This window comes from Homarus americanus, unplaced genomic scaffold, assembly GCF_018991925.1.
Source record: "Homarus americanus isolate GMGI-L3 unplaced genomic scaffold, GMGI_Hamer_2.0 scaffold35069, whole genome shotgun sequence".
NCBI lineage: Eukaryota > Metazoa > Arthropoda > Malacostraca > Decapoda > Nephropidae > Homarus > Homarus americanus.
In genome coordinates, this window is record NW_024717458.1 from 1 (window position 1) to 22,107 (window position 22,107).

Sequence of the window (22,107 nt, forward strand, 5' to 3'; positions counted from 1 at the left end):
CATAACCTCTTGATCTTTGGTATTGTGGCTCGGGGGTTATGACATGGGTACACTGTAATTCTGATATCAAGCAATGGGAGAGAATGATGGGGGTCAACTCCCTGGCTTTACTTATTTGGTACTGTTAAACTTAGGTACATTTTCCACTTACATGTACAAGAACACACACAATACTCTTACATAGCACCTTTGAGCACTATTACAAGTGGCAATGATGCCAGTTACAGCACCAACACTAATACTTTAACATCACCAGAATTAGTAGCTTCTCTTCACCACTATGGTACCTTTGCCCACGCACAAACTGATGGTCAACCTACTCTTGCTGACTCCAAACACTCAGACAATTCAGGTGAATACATACAGGTGTATTCAGAGGAATAACACAGCCACCATATACCCCTACTGAGTAGTGGACTCACCCATAACAATGAAGGGGGCTGGCACTGTTTGCTCTGCCTGTGATATCAACAAACTGGACATTGAACGGCTGACCAGTTGACTGGATCCCAGAGGAGGTGGTTAGTTCCTGACGCTCGTGTTCACGAATTTACCCGAGTTCACTGGCCTTCATCCATCTCCCAAATTAGTGTGGAGGTCGTCCCAATCTACAAGGCTCTTGGCCAAGAGGAACCTGTGGGTGGAGGAGTTTCAGACACTGGGCCGAGTTTGTCGACATGAACGTCAACGTTTCAAAAGGACGCTAATGGCGTGAGATTACTTCACTTAATACACGTCAGTTACGTTACTGTATCACTTGCATATTCAAACTATAACACGGAGCTGGACATTACCTGTGCGTGGAGGAGTTTCAGACGCTGGACTGATGCCTGAGAGCGTCAGTGCCCCGCACTACTCCTCCCTCGATCAGCTTCGAGTTCCACTCACCCAACAGCTCTGCCTGAGCTGTCGATTACACCCAGTAGATTCTGAAAGATACTTGGTCTGACAGTTCCCTTCAGGTTAATTAATTTCATAATTAACATCCTTACAACAATTACACCATGAACATCAGATTCTCTGATTTTCATATGTAAAAAGAGGGTGACTTCAGCCACGGTCAACATCTCTAGGGCAGACGCCAATGATACCTCACTCTCGCTGCCGACTCTACCCTGACTTATATTGACAATTACACTAACAGTAAATACAATTGAAGCTTTCAACATCAGTCACAACGGATCTTGAATGCTTCAACTGCAATCAGACATCTCTAAGTTGACGCAAAGCAAGGGTATTCTCTTACCAATTCAAATGCATGAACATCCTGTGCGGAATTTAGGTATACAGTACTTGAGTTTCTATGGTAATGCGACATAGATAACGGAAGACTATCTCCTGAAGTGGTTAGAGACGAATGTTTCAACTGGGAGACTCAAAAAGGTTTACAGGTTTTGTGGGTGTGGAGAGTAATATGAATTATTAGGTTTTGACAGACTAGCCATGTCATTATGACCATGACACCCCTTCCCCAAGATTCATATTATGCGGTAACATTCAGAAAACATGTATATACTGTAGTAGTTACACATTCTTTAAATAACATACTTTCGGTTATTGGTTTCACAATATGGTGCACACACTAAATCATTAATACAAAATATAATTTCCCATACACAAATAATTCACATATAACAATAAAATAGAATATCATTCACTATAAGTTATCTGAATTTTGGTCATTATGAAGTGGTAATCGGTTATCATACAATTAGAATGTGACACGGCAGGAACAATGACTGGTGAGGCAGGAACCAGGGCCGCCGCTTCCATTACGCGAGGTTAGCAAATGCTAAGGGCGCTAAAGATGCTAAGGGCGCCAACAGATACAGTGTCACCACCACAGCTCCATTCTTCACAGCCAACAGATACAGTGTCACCACCACAGCTCCATTCTTCACAGCCAATAGATACAGTGTCACCACCACAGCTCCATTCTGCACAGCCAACAGATACAGTGTCACCACCACAGCTCCATTCTTCACAGCCAACAGATACAGTGTCACCACCACAGCTCCATTCTTCACAGCCAACAGTGTCACCACCACAGCTCGAATGTGCTGCATCCAGGGCTGCACCGAAGAACATAAGGAGTCTGCAATAGGCTGGTTGGCCTGTGCATGGCAGCTCCTGTCGAGAGTTACTACCACTATCATCCATGAATCTATCTAGCCTCCTTTTGAAACTTTCCAGAGTTCCCGCACCACCCTATTTGTGAACCAGTTTCTTCCTATCTCCCTCCTAAACCTAAACTTATCCAACTTGAATCCGTTGCTCCGAGTCCTATCCTGCTCGGATATTATAAGAACTTTATCTATATCCCCTTTATCGATTCCTTTCACCTACTTAAATACTTCTATCATATCTCCCCGCACTCTTCGTCTTTCTAGGGAATGCAAGTTAAGTTTCTTTAACCTATCCTGATATGGAAGGTTTCCAAGTCCCGGAATCATTTATGTCATTCTTCGCTGCACCTACTCAAGTGAATTTATATCCATTCTATAATAGGGGCACCAGAACTGAACCGCATAATCGAAGTGCGGTCTGACTAGCGCAAGATATAGTTGCAATAAGACCTCTGCACTCTTGTTACTTACACTTCTAGATATAAAACCCAATACTCTGTTTGTCTTATTTCGAACATTAACACACTGTTTTCTAGGCCGTAGGTCCGGGCTTACAGGTACCCCTAGGTCTCTTTCACAAGTCGACTTCTCTAGGTTGATGTTGTTAAGGCTGTATACATTATAAGTATATGTTCTTCCAATATTAAGTACGCTGCACTTGCTGGTGTTAAATTTCATTTGCCATTTTTCAGACCACCCCTGCAGTATATTTAGATCCTTCTGTAATGCATTTGCATCCTGCCCTGAATTAATTTGCCGCCCTATTATGGTGTCATCCGCAAACTTGCTTATGTCACTGCTGATCCCAGTATCTAGATCGTTTATGTAGATTATGAACAAGAGTGGGCCTAGTACTGACCCCTGGGGAACCCACTGGTTACACGGCCCCACTCAGATTTAACACCATCTACGCTGACCCTCTGAGTTCTATCGGTGAGCCATGATTTTATCCAATTTAAAACTTTCCCCTCGATACCATGAGCCTTAATTTTTCTCAGAAGACTCTGATGCGGTGCTCTGTCAAATGCTTTGCTAAAGTCTAAGTAAATAACATCGTAATTTTCGTCATTATCTACTACCTCGAAGACTTTCCTAAAAAACGTTAGCAGATTTGTTAGACAAGATTTTCCCTTTGTAAACCCATATTGAGAGTCGTAGATTAAGGTTGCACTTGTTGACCCTACCGACTGGCCATTCTCAATGTCCAACCAGGAAAAAAGCAGAACTTGTTTGCAGAGGACCTTACAAGTTGATCTTAAATATGTGTTTCCAAAAAAGGATGGGAGAAGATGTCAACATGATTACTTTCGCCGAATCTTAGTAAATGGAGAGAAGATCCAAAGAAGTTGGCTAATGTATTTGGTGAAACAGGATAAACTTTTTTGCTTCTGTTGTAAAATGTTTTCTACAAAACATGTTAGAATGGCTGAAGAAGGCATCAATGATTGAAAAAATGCTAGTCATTTGCTCAGCACACATGAAAGTAGCATAGAACACACTAAAAACATGACAACATAGAAGGAACTGGAGGTCAACATTGCAAGAGGAAGGACGATAGACAGACGGGAAATGGAAATGTTAATGGCTGAGTGGAACAGGTGGCGCCAAGTCCTCACTAGACTAATGGCGATTATTCAGTCTCTAGCTGAAAGCAATTTGGCTCTAGAGGGTCAACCGAAAAACTTAACTGTCAATCCAATGGTATTTTTCTCCAAGAAGTGGAACTTTTGGTTAAATTTGATCGTTATGGAGAATCATTTAAGTAGGGTTGAAAGTAATGCAGGCAATCACAGTCACACTCACTACCTTGGCCAAATGATCCAAAATGAACTGATTAACATTATCAGTGCAAAGATTACTGAGAGAATCATGGACGATATCAAAGCATCGAAATACTTCTCAATTTTAGACTGCACCCCTGATTTGAGTCGCAAAGAGCAACTTTCTTGAAGACAAGCCAACAATAAAGGAGCATTTCTTGGGGTTCCTTGAGGTAGAGAAGTCTACAGGGCTAAATTTGTCATGACTTCTACTCGGAAGACAAACAAATGAACATTTCTTTTGAGGATTATCGAGGTCAATCCTACGACAATGAAGCAAATATGAGAGGAAACATCAAAGGAGTTCAAGCCAGGCTTCAACAGAATTCTCGGGCCTTATTTGACCCTTGTGGTGCCCATAATTTGAATTTGATATTAGGCGACGCTGCCAAGAGCTCCCTAAATGCAACTTGTTACTTTGGATATTTAACGAAAGAATTCACATTGTTTTCAGTCTCCTCAGAGGTGGCAAGTTCTTTTAAACATGTTAATATCAATCTGAAACCGTGGTCAGACGTCAGATGGGAAAGCCGAGTAAAAAGTGTGGAGGCAATTAGATATCAACCTGCGCAAATCAAAGAAGCGCTTTTGGAGCACAGAGAATCTGCAACTGACCCTGTCGTCAAAGTTGAGGCTTAATCGTTGGCAGAGGAAGTAGGGTCATACCGTTTTGTCATTTGTTCAGTTGTGTGGTATGATATACTCAGCAAAATTCAGCACGTGAGCAAACTAATGCAGTCGAGTACGATACAGCTCGGCGTGGCTGTAGATCTGCTCAAAAAGACCAGAGATGATATTGTCAGCTACAGAAATACAGGTTTTGCTGATGCACTAACTATTGCTAAAGAAATCTGAAGCGATGAGCGTAGACACGGTGCTGAAACAGAAGAGACCAAGAACTAAAAAATGTCACTTTAGCTATGAGTGTGCAGACGAACCTGTCAGCGATGTACTCAAGAGGATGGAGACTACATTTTTCAATGTGGTAGTGGATACTGTGATTTCCTCTCTTAATGAGAGGTTCAAGACCTTGGGCGAGGTGAATGAAAAGTTCAAGGTATTGTTGGGGTTCACCGACATGTCTGACAAAGATATTGTCGATCACTGCCAAACCCTCAGCAACACGCTTACTCATGGGGGAAACTCAGACATTGATGGAAGGGAACTGGCCATGGAGCTGCAGTGTCTCCCAGATTTGCCTTCCAAGAATATGACAATGGATTTTCTCACCTTCCTGCATGAAAAGAAACTTACTGAAGTATTCCCGAACTTGTGGGTAGCTCTGCGGATCTGTGCAACTCTCCCTGTAACGGTGTCGGCAGCAGAGCGGAGCTTTTCTAAGTTAAAACTGATAAAAACTTATTGCGATCCACAATGGCGCAGGAACATCTTAGTGAGTTGGCCATCATCAGTGTGAACATTGCAGTGTCTAGACTCTCTAGTTATCGTATGACGATGTAATCGACGAATTCGCTTCCAGGAATCAAGTTAACGGTTATAAGCAGGCACGTAGCGAAAACGAGAAAACGGCGGAATCCAGAATGTCATGACATGTTAATTGAATTGCTTAATGTTTAAATACAATAGTAGTTTGATTTTGAGTGTTTCTTTACAGTCACTTTTCATGCCATTATTGTATTGTGCTTAAGAGTATTTGCTAATTAATGTATGTATTAGCAAATTAAAATAGATCAGTGTAAGGTAAACAGTTTCTTCAATATGGTACCTGGATTACTTTGTGGGCAAACCCAATCGTGAAGTGGGAGGCGGGTGGGGACGCCAGCTGCAGTCCTGCTAAGGGCGCCAAATAGGCTGGCGCCGGCCCTGGCAGAAACAATGACTGGTGAGGCAGGAAAACTGACTGGTGAGGCAGGAGCATTCACTGGTGAGGCAGGAACAATGACTGGTGAGGCATAGTTGATGGCCCTAGGGTTGGAACAGGGAAAACTGCAAACAGTCAGTATAAGGTAGGTCACTGCTGCCGTTTGATTTTTAGACATCCAAAGGAGATTGAGCAATGGTATCAATGGGAGTGCATACAACTGTATAAATCAATAAATATTCTCACCTACTTGCACATTCCACAAGGAATTATTTCTTCATCTACTGGGTGATTGCGGAAAGTCTCGTAAAAATCATCAGCCACTGCTAACTCGGCCCTCAAGTTTTCGGTCTTTTATATCTCTGTTTTTATATTTCTGAAAGAAAGAGAAGAAATTAATGCTGTATAGCAATAGCAACAGCATTGGCTTGTATAATGCTTTCATCACCAATGCCTATGAGCAAAGGGGATGCAGAACAGACTAATATCATTTACTGTACATATATGCATCACAAAAGAAATATATGACGGTTTTGTAGAATTTTACAATACAGCAATATTTAAAGGGCCTGTAGACAGTTTTAAAACCTGTAAATTTGCCATTAAAAATTGAGTACAGAAACATGGTTATACTTTACGATGCTGTTGTGCACTTACATCAGTAGATCGAAAACAAACAAACAAAACATTTTTTGAAGTAGGCCTTAAATACTGTAGGCTACAGTCATATCTGCAAAAAAATTATTATATGATAATATATATAGATATGAGGATTTGTATGCTTCTGACAAGTCTTTTGAGGTGACCCTTCAAAAATTGAACAGACCTGTTTGAAACTTGTCTTGCCAGAATATTTGGGCTTGCCAGGTGTGTGGGGGAACCAGCCCCAGACTTGCACATTTTTCTTGGTGCACGTCGTGGTCGTAAAATGTTGCTATATAGAGTTATATGCTGCATAGCTTGGGTCTAGGACAATTGGCCCCCCCCATTGCCAGTGAGTAACTGGCACAAAACATGGAAATAACCTAACTAACTTGAAATAGCCTAGCCTAGCCTTACCTAACAAAATATTAAATATGACCGATCTACAATTTTTTTTCACTTGACCATAAATTATGAGTCGTCATTTTGTGTATATAATTATTACAAAAAAAAGCATGAAAATATAGCACTATATCTTAGTGTTCCATGATTGTGTCAGTTATTCACTGGCAAGGAAGGGGGGGGGAGTAATTGTCCAGAGGGCAGTTGTCCTATGTGGGGGGGGGAGGGGGGGTAATTGTTCTGAAACCATATAGCTTGTATATAGTCAGGGTAAAAATTGGCATTACAGATTTCAAACAAGAGAACCTAAAAGTATGGCAGAGGCACCTATTTACTGTTATACCCTCCATACCAGTACCTTCCCTATGAATTCACATTTTTATCAGATAACTCTTAAGAGAAAAATCAATCAATAGGCATATAGATATTATGAAAGACATAAAAAACCCATTTAATTTTATATACAACTCAGAGATATGAAGGAAGGGAAAATGGAGAGGTGAGATGGGAGCTTTCCTTCTGTCTACTTCGGTAGGAGGCGAGCTTCCTCACATGACCCGTCACTTAAATACTCTAATCCTACTTAATTTAGTAACCTAATGGAAAAACACCGTACATTAATAAGCATATACTCTACTTCCTTTTTAAGTGTCCGTAGCTCCTCTTGAGCTGCTTGGCTGTGCGAGGGAGTTGGTCAGAGTTGCTGGCGTTGAATGAGGCAGCAATTTCACCCCAGGCCTCTCTTTTCCGCATTTATTGTGTTGCTAGTAGACCTGCTATGAGCTGGGTAATGGATGCTTGGTCAAGGTCACCTACTACGAGGCGAAACACGCCCGTTGGACGACGGCGTGTGTGTGGGGGCGCGCCCAAACATTTTTGGGCCGCTCCACCCACCCAACCGAGGTAGCGACGTGTGCGCCCAGAGAAGCGTGCGCCGACAAGTCGGCATGCCGCTCATTATTTGGTGTGAAGTTTGAGTGGGGCAGTATATCTATCAAATGTTAACGCAGGTGCCCCAAGACTAGCTCAACCTTTATCATTTGTGGGGACATGGGCTCAAGCGGGTGGGACCCACCATCATCAATTGTTAGGTGAGGATAGAATGGGTCACCCTGTTTGCTTCGAGTTTGTGGCAAGAACTATTCTTAGTTTGCTCGAGTACTAGAATGAGACATGCACCCCGGTCATGTTGAACCACGAGCTGTTATCGCATTGACTGGTGGAATAAATCTCGGTCAAGACACGATGGGCCACTGCATTGAAGGCTGCAGCATATGCTGTGACGGAAACTGTAATGGCTACGTGCACGCCCAGAGAAAAACTGCTGGAACGTGTTCGCCCAGAGAAGCGTGGCGACGTGCGCGCCCAGAGAAGCGTGGCGACGTGCGCGCCCAGAGAAGCGTGGCGACGTGCGCGCCCAGAGAAGCGTGGCGACGTGCGCGCCCAGAGAAGCGTGGCGACGTGCGCGCCCAGAGAAGCGTGGCGACGTGCGCGCACAGAGAAGCGTGGCGACGTGTGCGCCGAGAGACCAAAGCGTGTGAGGCTTTGATTTCTCATGGACTAATCAGGAGTATTTCACCTCATAGTAGGTCACCGCGACCCGTAGCCGGGGACGTCGAAGGTTCGGTCGGATTGGCACCCCACTGCCGACTCTCTCAGCTCGTCTGAGTGGGGGGGAGGGGGGAGTTCCGCACGACAGGGGGCAACCGCCAGTATCCTGGCTGTCCTACGACAGTCGTAGAGAAGAGCGCCGCCTCCACCTCGACTGTGGGGGTTCGCTCTCGCGATGTGCAGAGGGTCGGTGATCCACCCGACCCACCTCGGAACACGGACCACGGAGTCTAGCGTGTGTGGGAGTCGATGGGCTCACTGAGCCTGAAGGCGAGATGAAGGCAACAGGCGCCTGGTGCGTCCTGGGCAGACCCCCAACCAACCACCCCGACCGCGCTCGCGCGGCAATACGCCGGGTGAGACCCTGGGGGTCTCACCCGGCAAACGCCGCGCGGGCGTGGCCAGAGGCAGCCGGTTGAGGATCTGCCCAGGACGCACCAGGCGTCCGTTGCCCTCATCTCGCCTTCAGGCTCAGTGAGCCCATCGACTCCCACACACGCTAGACTCCGTGGTCCGTGTTCCGAGGTGGGTCGGGTGGATCACCGACCCTCTGCACATCGCGAGAGCGAACCCCCACAGTCGAGGTGGAGGCGGCGCTCTTCTCTACGACTGTCGTAGGACAGCCAGGATACTGGCGGTTGCCCCCAGTCGTGCGGAACTCCCCCCTCCCCCCCACTCAGACGAGCTGAGAGAGTCGGTAGTGGGGTGCCAATCCGACAGAACCTTCGACGTCCCCGGCTACTGGTCGCGGTCACCTACTACAAGGCGAAACACGCCCGTTGGACGACGGCATGTGTGGGGGCGCGCCCAAACATTTTTGGGTCGCTCCACCCACACAGCCGCATACAAGCTGAGGTGGCGACGTGCGCGCCCAGAGAAGCGCGGCGACGTGTGCGCCCAGAGAAGCGCGGCGACGTGTGCGCCCAGAGAAGCGCGGCGACGTGTGCGTCCAGAGAAGCGCGGCGACGTGTGCGCCCAGAAAAGCGCGGCAACTTGAGCAAAATATTAGCCGCTATACTTCCGACGGCTTTTTTAACTTAAGAAATTTTTGGACAAAATAAATTAATGTAGATTTATTTACTTTAAATCAAATTATTTAATTGTAAAATGTAAGAAAATAAATTTCTAACAGCATGTATATACTTTTATCCTATTCACCACTGATTGGCTTGTTAGCCGCTTGGACGATTGGTCACGTCTGTTACGCATGCCCAGGCTCCTGAATGTACCTGAACCTGCTCCAGTGTTGGTGAGGCAGGAGCAAGGACTGGTGAGGCAGGAACAATGACTGGTGAAGCAACAATGACTGGTGAGGCAGGAGCATTCACTGGTGAGGTAGGAGCATTCACTGTCGAGGCAGGAACAATGACTGGTGAGCACAGTTGATGGCCCTGGGGTTGGAACAGGCAAAACTGCAAAAAGTCAGTATAAGGTAGGTCACTGCTGCCGTTTGATTTTTACACAGCCAAAGGCGATTGAGCAATGGTATCAATGAGAATGCATACAACTGTATAAATCAATAAATATTCTCACCTATCTGCACATTCTATAAGGAATTATTTCTTCATCTACTGGGTGACTGCGGAAGGTCTCGTAAAAATCACCAGCCACTGCTAACTCGGCCCTCATCAGTGATGCTGTTAAGGCAGTTTCTTCTGAAGCTTTTAATATTTTTTTCTCGTGGACCACCACCTGTCTTTTTAAGCTTTCGGTCTTCTATATCTCTGTTTTTATAGTTCTGAAAGAAACAGAAGAAATTAATGCTGTATAACAATAGCAGCAGCATTGGCTTTTATAATGCTTTCATCACCAATGCCTATGGCCAAAGGGGATGCAGAACAGACTAATATCATTTACTGTACATATATGCATCACAAAAGAAATATATGACGGTTTTGTAGGATTTTACAATACAGTAATATTCAAAGAGTGTATATAGTTTAAAAAATGTAAATTTGCCATAAAAATGGAGTACAAAAACATGGTTATACTTTACGATGCTGTTGTGCACTTACATCAGTAGATCGAAAACAAACAAACAAAACATTTTTTGAAGTAGGCCTTAAATACTGTAGGCTACAGTCATATCTGCAAAAAAATTATTATATGATAATATATATAGATATGAGGATTTGTATGCTTCTGACAAGTCTTTTGAGGTGACCCTTCAAAAATTGAACAGACCTGTTTGAAACTTGTCTTGCCAGAATATTTGGGCTTGCCAGGTGTGTGGGGGAACCAGCCCCAGACTTGCACATTTTTCTTGGTGCACGTCGTGGTCGTAAAATGTTGCTATATAGAGTTATATGCTGCATAGCTTGGGTCTAGGACAATTGGCCCCCCCCCCCATTGCCAGTGAGTAACTGGCACAAAACATGGAAATAACCTAACTAACTTGAAATAGCCTAGCCTAGCCTTACCTAACAAAATATTAAATATGACCGATCTACAATTTTTTTTCACTTGACCATAAATTATGAGTCGTCATTTTGTGTATATAATTATTACAAAAAAAAGCATGAAAATATAGCACTATATCTTAGTGTTCCATGATTGTGTCAGTTATTCACTGGCAAGGAAGGGGGGGGGAGTAATTGTCCAGAGGGCAGTTGTCCTATGTGGGGGGGGGAGGGGGGGTAATTGTTCTGAAACCATATAGCTTGTATATAGTCAGGGTAAAAATTGGCATTACAGATTTCAAACAAGAGAACCTAAAAGTATGGCAGAGGCACCTATTTACTGTTATACCCTCCATACCAGTACCTTCCCTATGAATTCACATTTTTATCAGATAACTCTTAAGAGAAAAATCAATCAATAGGCATATAGATATTATGAAAGACATAAAAAACCCATTTAATTTTATATACAACTCAAAGATATGAAGGAAGGGAAAATGGAGAGGTGAGATGGGAGCTTTCCTTCTGTCTACTTCGGTAGGAGGCGAGCTTCCTCACATGACCCGTCACTTAAATACTCTAATCCTACTTAATTTAGTAACCTAATGGAAAAACACCGTACATTAATAAGCATATACTCTACTTCCTTTTTAAGTGTCCGTAGCTCCTCTTGAGCTGCTTGGCTGTGCGAGGGAGTTGGTCAGAGTTGCTGGCGTTGAATGAGGCAGCAATTTCACCCCAGGCCTCTCTTTTCCGCATTTATTGTGTTGCTAGTAGACCTGCTATGAGCTGGGTAATGGATGCTTGGTCAAGGTCACCTACTACGAGGCGAAACACGCCCGTTGGACGACGGCGTGTGTGTGGGGGCGCGCCCAAACATTTTTGGGCCGCTCCACCCACCCAACCGAGGTAGCGACGTGTGCGCCCAGAGAAGCGTGCGCCGACGAGTCGGCATGCCGCTCATTATTTGGTGTGAAGTTTGAGTGGGGCAGTATATCTATCAAATGTTAACGCAGGTGCCCCAAGACTAGCTCAACCTTTATCATTTGTGGGGACATGGGCTCAAGCGGGTGGGACCCACTATCATCAATTGTTAGGTGAGGATAGAATGGGTCACCCTGTTTGCTTCGAGTTTGTGGCAAGAACTATTCTTAGTTTGCTCGAGTACTAGAATGAGACATGCACCCCGGTCATGTTGAACCACGAGCTGTTATCGCATTGACTGGTGGAATAAATCTCGGTCAAGACACGATGGGCCACTGCATTGAAGGCTGCAGCATATGCTGTGACGGAAACTGTAATGGCTACGTGCACGCCCAGAGAAAAACTGCTGGAACGTGTTCGCCCAGAGAAGCGTGGCGACGTGCGCGCCCAGAGAAGCGTGGCGACGTGCGCGCCCAGAGAAGCGTGGCGACGTGCGCGCCCAGAGAAGCGTGGCGACGTGCGCGCCCAGAGAAGCGTGGCGACGTGCGCGCCAGAGAAGCGTGGCGACGTGTGCGCCGAGAGACCAAAGCGTGTGAGGCTTTGATTTCTCATGGACTAATCAGGAGTATTTCACCTCATAGTAGGTCACCGCGACCCGTAGCCGGGGACGTCGAAGGTTCGGTCGGATTGGCACCCCACTGCCGACTCTCTCAGCTCGTCTGAGTGGGGGGGAGGGGGGAGTTCCGCACGACAGGGGGCAACCGCCAGTATCCTGGCTGTCCTACGACAGTCGTAGAGAAGAGCGCCGCCTCCACCTCGACTGTGGGGGTTCGCTCTCGCGATGTGCAGAGGGTCGGTGATCCACCCGACCCACCTCGGAACACGGACCACGGAGTCTAGCGTGTGTGGGAGTCGATGGGCTCACTGAGCCTGAAGGCGAGATGAAGGCAACAGGCGCCTGGTGCGTCCTGGGCAGACCCCCAACCAACCACCCCGACCGCGCTCGCGCGGCAATACGCCGGGTGAGACCCTGGGGGTCTCACCCGGCAAACGCCGCGCGGGCGTGGCCAGAGGCAGCCGGTTGAGGATCTGCCCAGGACGCACCAGGCGTCCGTTGCCCTCATCTCGCCTTCAGGCTCAGTGAGCCCATCGACTCCCACACACGCTAGACTCCGTGGTCCGTGTTCCGAGGTGGGTCGGGTGGATCACCGACCCTCTGCACATCGCGAGAGCGAACCCCCACAGTCGAGGTGGAGGCGGCGCTCTTCTCTACGACTGTCGTAGGACAGCCAGGATACTGGCGGTTGCCCCCAGTCGTGCGGAACTCCCCCCTCCCCCCCCACTCAGACGAGCTGAGAGAGTCGGTAGTGGGGTGCCAATCCGACAGAACCTTCGACGTCCCCGGCTACTGGTCGCGGTCACCTACTACAAGGCGAAACACGCCCGTTGGACGACGGCATGTGTGGGGGCGCGCCCAAACATTTTTGGGTCGCTCCACCCACACAGCCGCATACAAGCTGAGGTGGCGACGTGCGCGCCCAGAGAAGCGCGGCGACGTGTGCGCCCAGAGAAGCGCGGCGACGTGTGCGTCCAGAGAAGCGCGGCGACGTGTGCGCCCAGAGAAGCGCGGCGACGTGTGAGCAAAATATTAGCCGCTATACTTCCGACGGCTTTTTTAACTTAAGAAATTTTTGGACAAAATAAATTAATGTAGATTTATTTACTTTAAATCAAATTATTTAATTGTAAAATGTAAGAAAATAAATTTCTAACAGCATGTATATACTTTTATCCTATTCACCACTGATTGGCTTGTTAGCCGCTTGGACGATTGGTCACGTCTGTTACGCATGCCCAGGCTCCTGAATGTACCTGAACCTGCTCCAGTGTTGGTGAGGCAGGAGCAAGGACTGGTGAGGCAGGAACAATGACTGGTGAAGCAACAATGACTGGCGAGGCAGGAGCATTCACTGGTGAGGTAGGAGCATTCACTGTCGAGGCAGGAACAATGACTGGTGAGCACAGTTGATGGCCCTGGGGTTGGAACAGGCAAAACTGCAAAAAGTCAGTATAAGGTAGGTCACTGCTGCCGTTTGATTTTTACACAGCCAAAGGCGATTGAGCAATGGTATCAATGAGAATGCATACAACTGTATAAATCAATAAATATTCTCACCTATCTGCACATTCTATAAGGAATTATTTCTTCATCTACTGGGTGACTGCGGAAGGTCTCGTAAAAATCACCAGCCACTGCTAACTCGGCCCTCATCAGTGATGCTGTTAAGGCAGTTTCTTCTGAAGCTTTTAATATTTTTTTCTCGTGGACCACCACCTGTCTTTTTAAGCTTTCGGTCTTCTATATCTCTGTTTTTATAGTTCTGAAAGAAACAGAAGAAATTAATGCTGTATAACAATAGCAGCAGCATTGGCTTTTATAATGCTTTCATCACCAATGCCTATGGCCAAAGGGGATGCAGAACAGACTAATATCATTTACTGTACATATATGCATCACAAAAGAAATATATGACGGTTTTGTAGGATTTTACAATACAGTAATATTCAAAGAGTGTATATAGTTTAAAAAATGTAAATTTGCCATAAAAATGGAGTACAAAAACATGGTTATACTTTACGATGCTGTTGTGCACTTACATCAGTTGATCGAAAACACAGAAAAAACATTTTGAAGTAGGCCTAAAATACTGTAGGCTAGTCACACCTGCAATGTCATGGTTGTAAAAAGCTGCACAGCTTGGTTCATGTACAATTGCCCCCCCATTGCCAGTGAATAACTGGCACAAAACATGGAAATAACCTAGCCTAGCCTCACCTAACCTCACCTACCCTAACTTTAACTTAACCTACCTAACCAAATATTAAATACGACAGCTACAATTTTTTTTCACTTAACCATAAATTATGAGTTGTCATTTTGTTTATATAATTATTACTACAAATAAAGCACTAATTCATAGTGTTCCATGTCCTACCCTCCATACCAGTACCTTCCTAATAAATTCACATTTTTATCAGATAACTCTTAGGATAAAAATCAATCGATAGGCATATAGGCATATTGTATATAATTTATTTAAGTAGACATAAAAACACTTATTTTTATATATAACTCAAAGATATGAAGGAAGGGAAAATAGGGAGGCGAGATGGGAGCTTTTTGGGCCGCTCCACCCACCCAGCTGCAAACAAGCTGAGGTGGCGACGTGTGCACCCAGAGAAACGCAGCGACATGTGCACTCACGTGGTCATGCGCGGGGGAAGGCCCTTTTCCCAGTGGGGGGAAAGGGTCTCAACCACGCAAACGCCACACGTGCACGGCCAGAGGCAGCCAGTTGAGGATCTGCCCAAGACGCACCAGGCGCCCGTTACCTTCATCTCGCCTTCGGGCTCAGTGACCCCATCGACTCCTACACATGCTAGACTCCGTGGTTGTTGTCCCAAGACGGGTCGGGTAGATCAACGACCATCTCGCAGGAAGGCAGGACACCAGTGGTTGCCCCTCTCGCAGTTCAGCCAGGACACCGGAGGTAGCTCGCCACCCCCCCCCTCCCTCCAAGATGAGCTGAGTCATTGACGGTGTACCAATCCGACCGAGCCTTTGACGTCCCCAGCTAGGGGTCGCGGTGACCTTATTACGGATTTGCTTCAGTCTACGTTATTACGTTTAATTAACTTAGGCTGGTTAAGTTAGGTTAGTAAAGTTAGTTGAAACCCACCCACAACAACTTGCTTTACTTGCTGTATTTACTACTACTACCACTACTACTACTAATTTTCTCTAATAACCAATAGGCATGTAGTCCTGTATATTTATACTGTCACTACAACTAATATTAATTTTACTCGAAGACCAATCTGTCCACTCAGTACTCACGAGCCCTCCTTCACACACAGTCCTCCAGAGCCCTCCATCACAGTCCTCCAGAGCCCTCCTTCACACACAGTCCTCCAGAACCCTCCATCACACAGTCAGCCAGGCCCCCCACACACCCTCCACTGCCGAGTGTAGAAGCACGGTGTTGAGTAGTTTATGGGATGACCATAATAGCCAAGATATATATAAGTAACTTAACTGATGAGGCTGAAGTAACATGCTGGGTGTTAAATGTTGCTCAAGGTTCTGTCACTTCTCCATTGGGCTTCACATACATCAGCTGTCACCTGCAACATGTTTAAAGTTGGCATTTATGTAGAATGAATGTTAAACATACAATATCCATCTACCACTAAACAACATGTAGTTAAACTGTCGTCAAATGTACATAATTTTTCAAAAATTAATTATTTACAAAAGTCAAATTTAACTTCTTTCAAAATTAACTTATGAATTCATGATCAGTTAACGTAAGTGACAAAAAAATACTGAATTTATGTCTTGGAATAGTTTATCTTAGGTTAGGTTATGGTTAGTAAAGTTAGTTGAAACCCACCCACAACAACTTGTTTAACTTACTATGTTTACTACTGCTACTAATTTTCACTAATAATCAATAGGCATACAGTTCTGTATATTTCTACTGTCACTACAACTAATATTAATTTTACTCTAATATCAGTCTGTCTACAGATCGTCCTCCATAGCCCTCCAACACAGTCCTCCAAGAGTGTCCGCCAGGCCTCACACACTGATCACTAGGTCTACACACAGACCTATTAGGCCTCAAACAGTCAGCAAGGCACCCCCCACACACCCTCCACTGCCCAGTGTAGGAGCAGTGTCGAGTGGTTTATTGGATAAAGATACTAGCTAAGATATACTGTACAAGTAACTTAACTGATGAGGCTGAAGTAACATGCTGGTAGTTAAATCTTGCTCGAGGTTCTGTCACTTCTCCATTGGCCTTCACGTACATCAGCTGTTACCTGCAACGTGTTTAAAGTTGTAATTTACGTACAATGAAAATTAAACTTGCAACTAGATCACATGTACTTAAACTGTCCCCAACTGTTTACATAAATCATTACCTCCACATTAGTTTACCAATACAGTACGACTACACTATACTGTACTGTACTGTACTCCACTGCTTCATGCACTATACACAAGGTTTATTACAGCTGACTAGACCTTCCCTCCCTCATGCCCCCTTAAGTGTCAACACCCCACACCCTCTCGCAAAACGTTAAATGACCCCACCACAAGCCCAACCCACCTACACTCAAAACGTTATACGACCCCACAACAAGCCACACCCAGCTACACCCTCACAAAACATTAAACGACACCACAGGAAGCAACATCCACCCACAACCCCTCACCAAACATTAAATGATACCATAGCAAGCTACGCACACCCACACCTTCACACAAAACGTTAAAATTGACCTGAAGGAACACCGTTGTGTATTGTGAGAAGCTTCACTCGTGGTCTGTTGTCCCCACATACTGCTCCACACTTCACTTGTGTCCTCATACTGCACCACACTGACCACATACTGCACCACACCAATAACAGAGGGTTTTGTACTGTAGTTGAATCTGCAGTCATTCCATGATCTGAAAAAGAAAGATTCGCCAACACATTGTAATACGTAGATTGGCTTAGGTTAAATTGATCTTCAGTTGAAATAAGCTGGGGGATGAATCTTCAGGCGAGCCAAACATTTTAACATTTTCCAGAGGTTAATTAGATGGTTACGGCCTTATTTACCAATACATTTTAACGGTGTCTTTATATACATCTTAACATTTATTTTAGGAACCCGGTATTTTTTTTTTACAAGCAGACAACCAACGAACCTCCAGGTTAGGCTATGTTACGTTGTTAGGCTACGTTACGTTAGTTTAGTTTTGGTGCTTTTTGGTTGTTGACCAATGTGTTTTTCCGATGCTAAAATCCATGGTTGTCCACTTTTAAAAATTTAATATACACTGTACAAATATTCTGAAACCCCTCAACCTCGCCCTCCGCCGGCTCCCTTGCCTCGCCCGGCTCCCTACCTCAACTCGCCTCGCTTCGCTTCCTGTCTGGCTTCTTGCCTGCCTCGCCTAGCATGCCTCGCTTCGCCCGGCTAAAACCCGTAATAAATTCGGTTTCAACTCCCAGAAATCCTAGTTAAAGAGGAAGCAAAGAACTAGCCAGTGAAAAATATTGTATCGTAATTCCACAAAACAGTTATATTTTGGTGATGAACGTTAGATGAAATGCGTAACTATTGAGTTACGACCACCCGGCTCCGCCAAAAGTGGGCTGGGCTTCGAAGCAAGAGGGAAAATGTGAAATTAAAAAAATAAATACAATAATTTCACCCAATCTCGTCATTGCACTCACTTACTGGTTAATTATAACGCAAATACTGATGTGCGGTTTACGCTTGTTACTCGCCACCGGTTTATAGTTTCGGCTCGGTTGTTATGGCTCATTTGGCGGTATACTTGCCCTAAAAGTTTTAAAACGTTAATAAATTACTGGTTAGACGTTAGAGAAACATTTAATATAATACTAACCCATATTAATGTATTTGTTTAAGCTGCAAAGTAGGTATCATAGGCCTTACGGCCCAGTGAAACTTGGGGATACGTCTCTAGAAGCCAAGTGAACTGCAACAACCGGCTGGTAAGTTTGTTACTTAAATCAGCATTTATTACGCCATAATTAAGTACATATAAACACTAACCAAAAGAATAACCATTTCTCTTGGCCATATTGACTGTAGACATTCGGAAAAAAATTACACGTATATAATAGAGACTAGAGGTGCGGGGTGTCTTACCTCCCTGTCAGCTGCAGCTAGTGAGTGAAGAATGGACCGAAAACGAGTTCGTCGAGACTTTATATATGAAGGTTGAGAGTGACGTCACGAAGCTTCATTGAAGCATTTGAAGCTTCGAACATGATTATACGTTCAAATATCGTAAAAACGTCAAATTTATGGCCGAACTGCGGTCCAGTGGATAAGCTTTCTGTTTGCTATTTTAGAGGACCGAGATCGAGTCACGGCGTTACTCTATTTTATTTCTCTTTTTTTTTATTATGGAGAACTATTTTCGGATCACCTGAAGAATCATCGCCCCAGCTTATTTCACCTAACGATTAAACCACCCTAAAACTATTGTGAGAGGATGAGGTTAGGTTAGGATATGTTAGGTTAGATTTAGGTTAGGATAGAATAGGTTTAGGTTAGGTTAAGTTAGGTTAGGGTGGTTTAATCGTTAGGTGAAATAAGCTGGGGTGATGATTCTTCAGGTGATCCATTACCTCTTTTAACAATATTGTTCTTGATCTTTCGTGACTTAAGTTAACTGTAGTGGAGAATTTAATATCAGTTGACTCAAGTAGACATTCAGTGACTCCTGCTGACCTGCGGATGTTTATGTTGTTCTTTTTCAGTGGCTTATCGTGAGTGTCTGTGTGTGTATTAATTTCCGGTCTTCATCCCCTGTGGTCATCCTGTTATCTTATCTTATGCTTTTCTTCTCTATTCATCTTCTTTATCTCATTCTGTGCATTCATTCACTCTAGTAGACTAGTGTGTGTGTGTAAGGCCAATACTCTCTCTATCTTTGCTCTCTTAATTTTCCTCTATCTCCTTCTATCCCCCTTTCTTTCTTGCCCTCTCTCTATCCGTGTTTAACTCACTGGTGGATGTTTAGTTTTAATTGTTTACTTGTGTGTGAGACTAAGGACGGTGGGGAGGATTGTTTTTCTTCAATAAAGCGCCATCTATCGTCGACCACCACAACTTGATCACAATTCACTTTACGTTTTCGTCTTATACTTAACGGGAATTTAATAGAGCTTAACATTAAGGGAAACACTAATATTAACATTATAACAGTAATTTTTCGAACAATATTTAGTAAGAATTTGATAGAGAGTTAAACCTCGATTTGTTACACTGACAATTGATGTGACCATTACAACTGTGTCGGGAATGTAATCACGGATTTCCCCGACACTGACAAACAGGATGTACTCCGTTTACACAAATACATTTGCGTGAGCTCACCACTAATTGAATATTTTTAATGTTAACGCAGTATTTTAAACAGTAATGCAGAACCTCCAAAAGTGTTTGCTGACCTGAATCCACACAGCTTTATTTACTTTACTTTATTCTCTTCGCCACTGATCAGCCTGTTAGCCACTTGGGCGCTTGGTCATGACTCACGGTTACTCACTGTTGGCAAATACTATAGGTATGTACTGGTTCCAGACTGTATCTGTACCTGCGCCAGTTCACAACTCTCACTCAAAACAAGTTTGTCATGAAAGTTTTCTGAAAGTGTGGCTTCTTCAATCACTGTAATATCTTAACCGATTGTGAAGTTATATAACAATTATTGTCTAAACGAGACACCCGCGTTTTGTGTTTCGGATAAGGTAAATTCTGCAGAAAACCAGACGGACGAACAGACACTAGCATAATATAATGAAAGTACCATCATGTCTGAGGGTTGGCACCCACGACCCTTTACTCTAAATGTTTTTGGGCTGTGTTTATCAATCTTCTAGATGCTGTATCTCTCCGGGGACGACAACTGTTAAAATGATTCATCCACCCCAGTCTCTGTCTTCCCCTGGCCCCCCCCCCCTACCCTCAATTTTACCCATTAATCTAAAATAAACAAAGTGCAACAATAAATACTTAATATACATCTACCCTACGAAACATTTGCTAGGTCATCATCGCCACCCAACACAGATACTTCAGATAAAAACAAATTTCACTTACGAACCTTTGAGAATTCTGCCTCTGTGCCTCGACCTGCTCAATGTCTCCTAAGAGACAGTCAAGGAGTCGTACCCGAGGCCTCCATCATCAACATCGAGTACCGTCCCACTGAACCAACACACCACCACGCCAAAACTGTTTATGGTATGAATCTGTACGGTTGAAGGGTAATATTATTTAGAAACTATACAAATTACCCAGTATCTTCCAAACTATACAAATTACCCAGTATATTCCAAACTATATATATTACCCAGTATATTCTAAACTATATATATTACCCAGTATATTCCAAACTATACAAATTAACTTTTCACTTTTTACTTTAATCCTCTTCACCACTGCTCGATAGCCGCTTGGGCGGTCGGTCACGTCTCTGTTACGCACTGTTGGCAAGTACTGGGCATGCACTGGCTCCTGAATGTATTTGAACCTGCCCCAGTGTTGGTCAAGTCAGGTCTTGAAAGAGCTCACAGTTTGTCCCGTCACAACACTCTCTGGCAGATTGTTGCAAGAGTTCACAACTCTCACTCCGAAAATGTTACCCCTCACAGTTTTCTGGGCTTGCGGCTTCTTCAACCCTGAGCTGTGACCCCATGTGGGGCGAGCGTCCGCCAGCTCCAGATAAGGAAACTAGACCGAATAGTGCCCTTCGATATGCTTATACACCTCAATTGGGTCTCCCCTTACCCGTCTATAGTACACTGTATAAGCTAGGCAAGTTCAGACGTTCCAATCTCTCAGGGTAGCTGAGGTGCCCTAGTGCAGGCACCAGTCTAGTGGCCCTCCTTTGGACATTTTCAATCAACTGACAGTCCCTAGCATATCTCGTGGACGGGGTGACAGTACTCCAGATGGGGAAGCATTTCACTCTTGAAGATCGCTACGAAGAACTGAACGTCTTGATATCTGAACGACCTTCGTATAAGACCTAATAATTTTGTTGCCTGATTTACCTTCTGTTCTCAATGGCCCGAGAACTTCAGCTCATTGTAAACATACACGCCGAGGTCCTTTTCACATTGTCTCAATTAATGCAGCTTCTTCGTCCCGTTGGGACATATGATACCCCTCCTAAGCAGTCATATCTTCGACTATTCTTGGAGCTCACAGAAATCCTTCTGCAGCTCTTCACAGTCTGCTTGGTTCTTAATTTCCCGAAATAACTTGGCCTCATCGGCAAACATTTTTATGGAAGATTGTACAGCTTCAAGCATGTCCTTTATGAAGCAAACAAACAATACACTGCCCTGTGGTACTCTGCTTGTGACGGGTAAACATGGTGATTTCGTGCCATTAATCATCACACAGTGCTTGCGGTCATGCAGAAAGTCTTCTATCCACGCTAAGACATTTCCCCGAATCCCGTACCCTTCCAGTTTAATTTTCGGCGTTTCGTGGGTACGCTGTCGAAAGCCTTGGTAAAATCTAGGTATATATTGTCGATAATACCACCCTGTTGCAGAATATGGGTCCAAATATTCAATACCTTGAGTAATTGTGTTAAGCAGGAGCACCCCGGCATAAAACCGTGTTTCGTAGTAGATGTTCCATAGTGGCATCTCTTATAATGCTCTCAAGTACTTTACATACTATGCTGGTCAGGCTCACCGGTCTATAGTTGTTCATGGAGTGACGCTCGCCCTTCTTGAAGATAGGAC

The 22,107-nt window shown here is 44.5% G+C and overlaps 1 long non-coding RNA gene across 21 annotated transcripts; it reads right to left on the minus strand.

Annotated features, from left to right (window-relative positions):
* Window positions 1–7: 7 nt before the first annotated feature.
* LOC121858882 lies at window positions 8–20,853 on the minus strand. Of its 21 annotated transcripts, none has more exons than XR_006087544.1 (10): window positions 20,451–20,853; window positions 17,097–17,267; window positions 16,224–16,633; window positions 14,405–15,931; window positions 13,619–14,127; window positions 9,653–10,511; window positions 6,015–6,498; window positions 5,673–5,893; window positions 795–929; window positions 8–634 (listed from the first exon to the last, which is right to left on the minus strand). It is a non-coding gene; the product is annotated as an uncharacterized LOC121858882 (long non-coding RNA). The 21 variants fall into 21 exon arrangements; XR_006087543.1 differs by lacking the exon at window positions 20,451–20,853 and adding an exon at window positions 18,485–18,751; XR_006087554.1 differs by lacking the exon at window positions 20,451–20,853 and having other exon boundaries at window positions 9,653–10,161; window positions 10,439–10,511; window positions 13,923–14,127; window positions 17,097–18,444.
* Window positions 20,854–22,107: the final 1,254 nt, after the last annotated feature.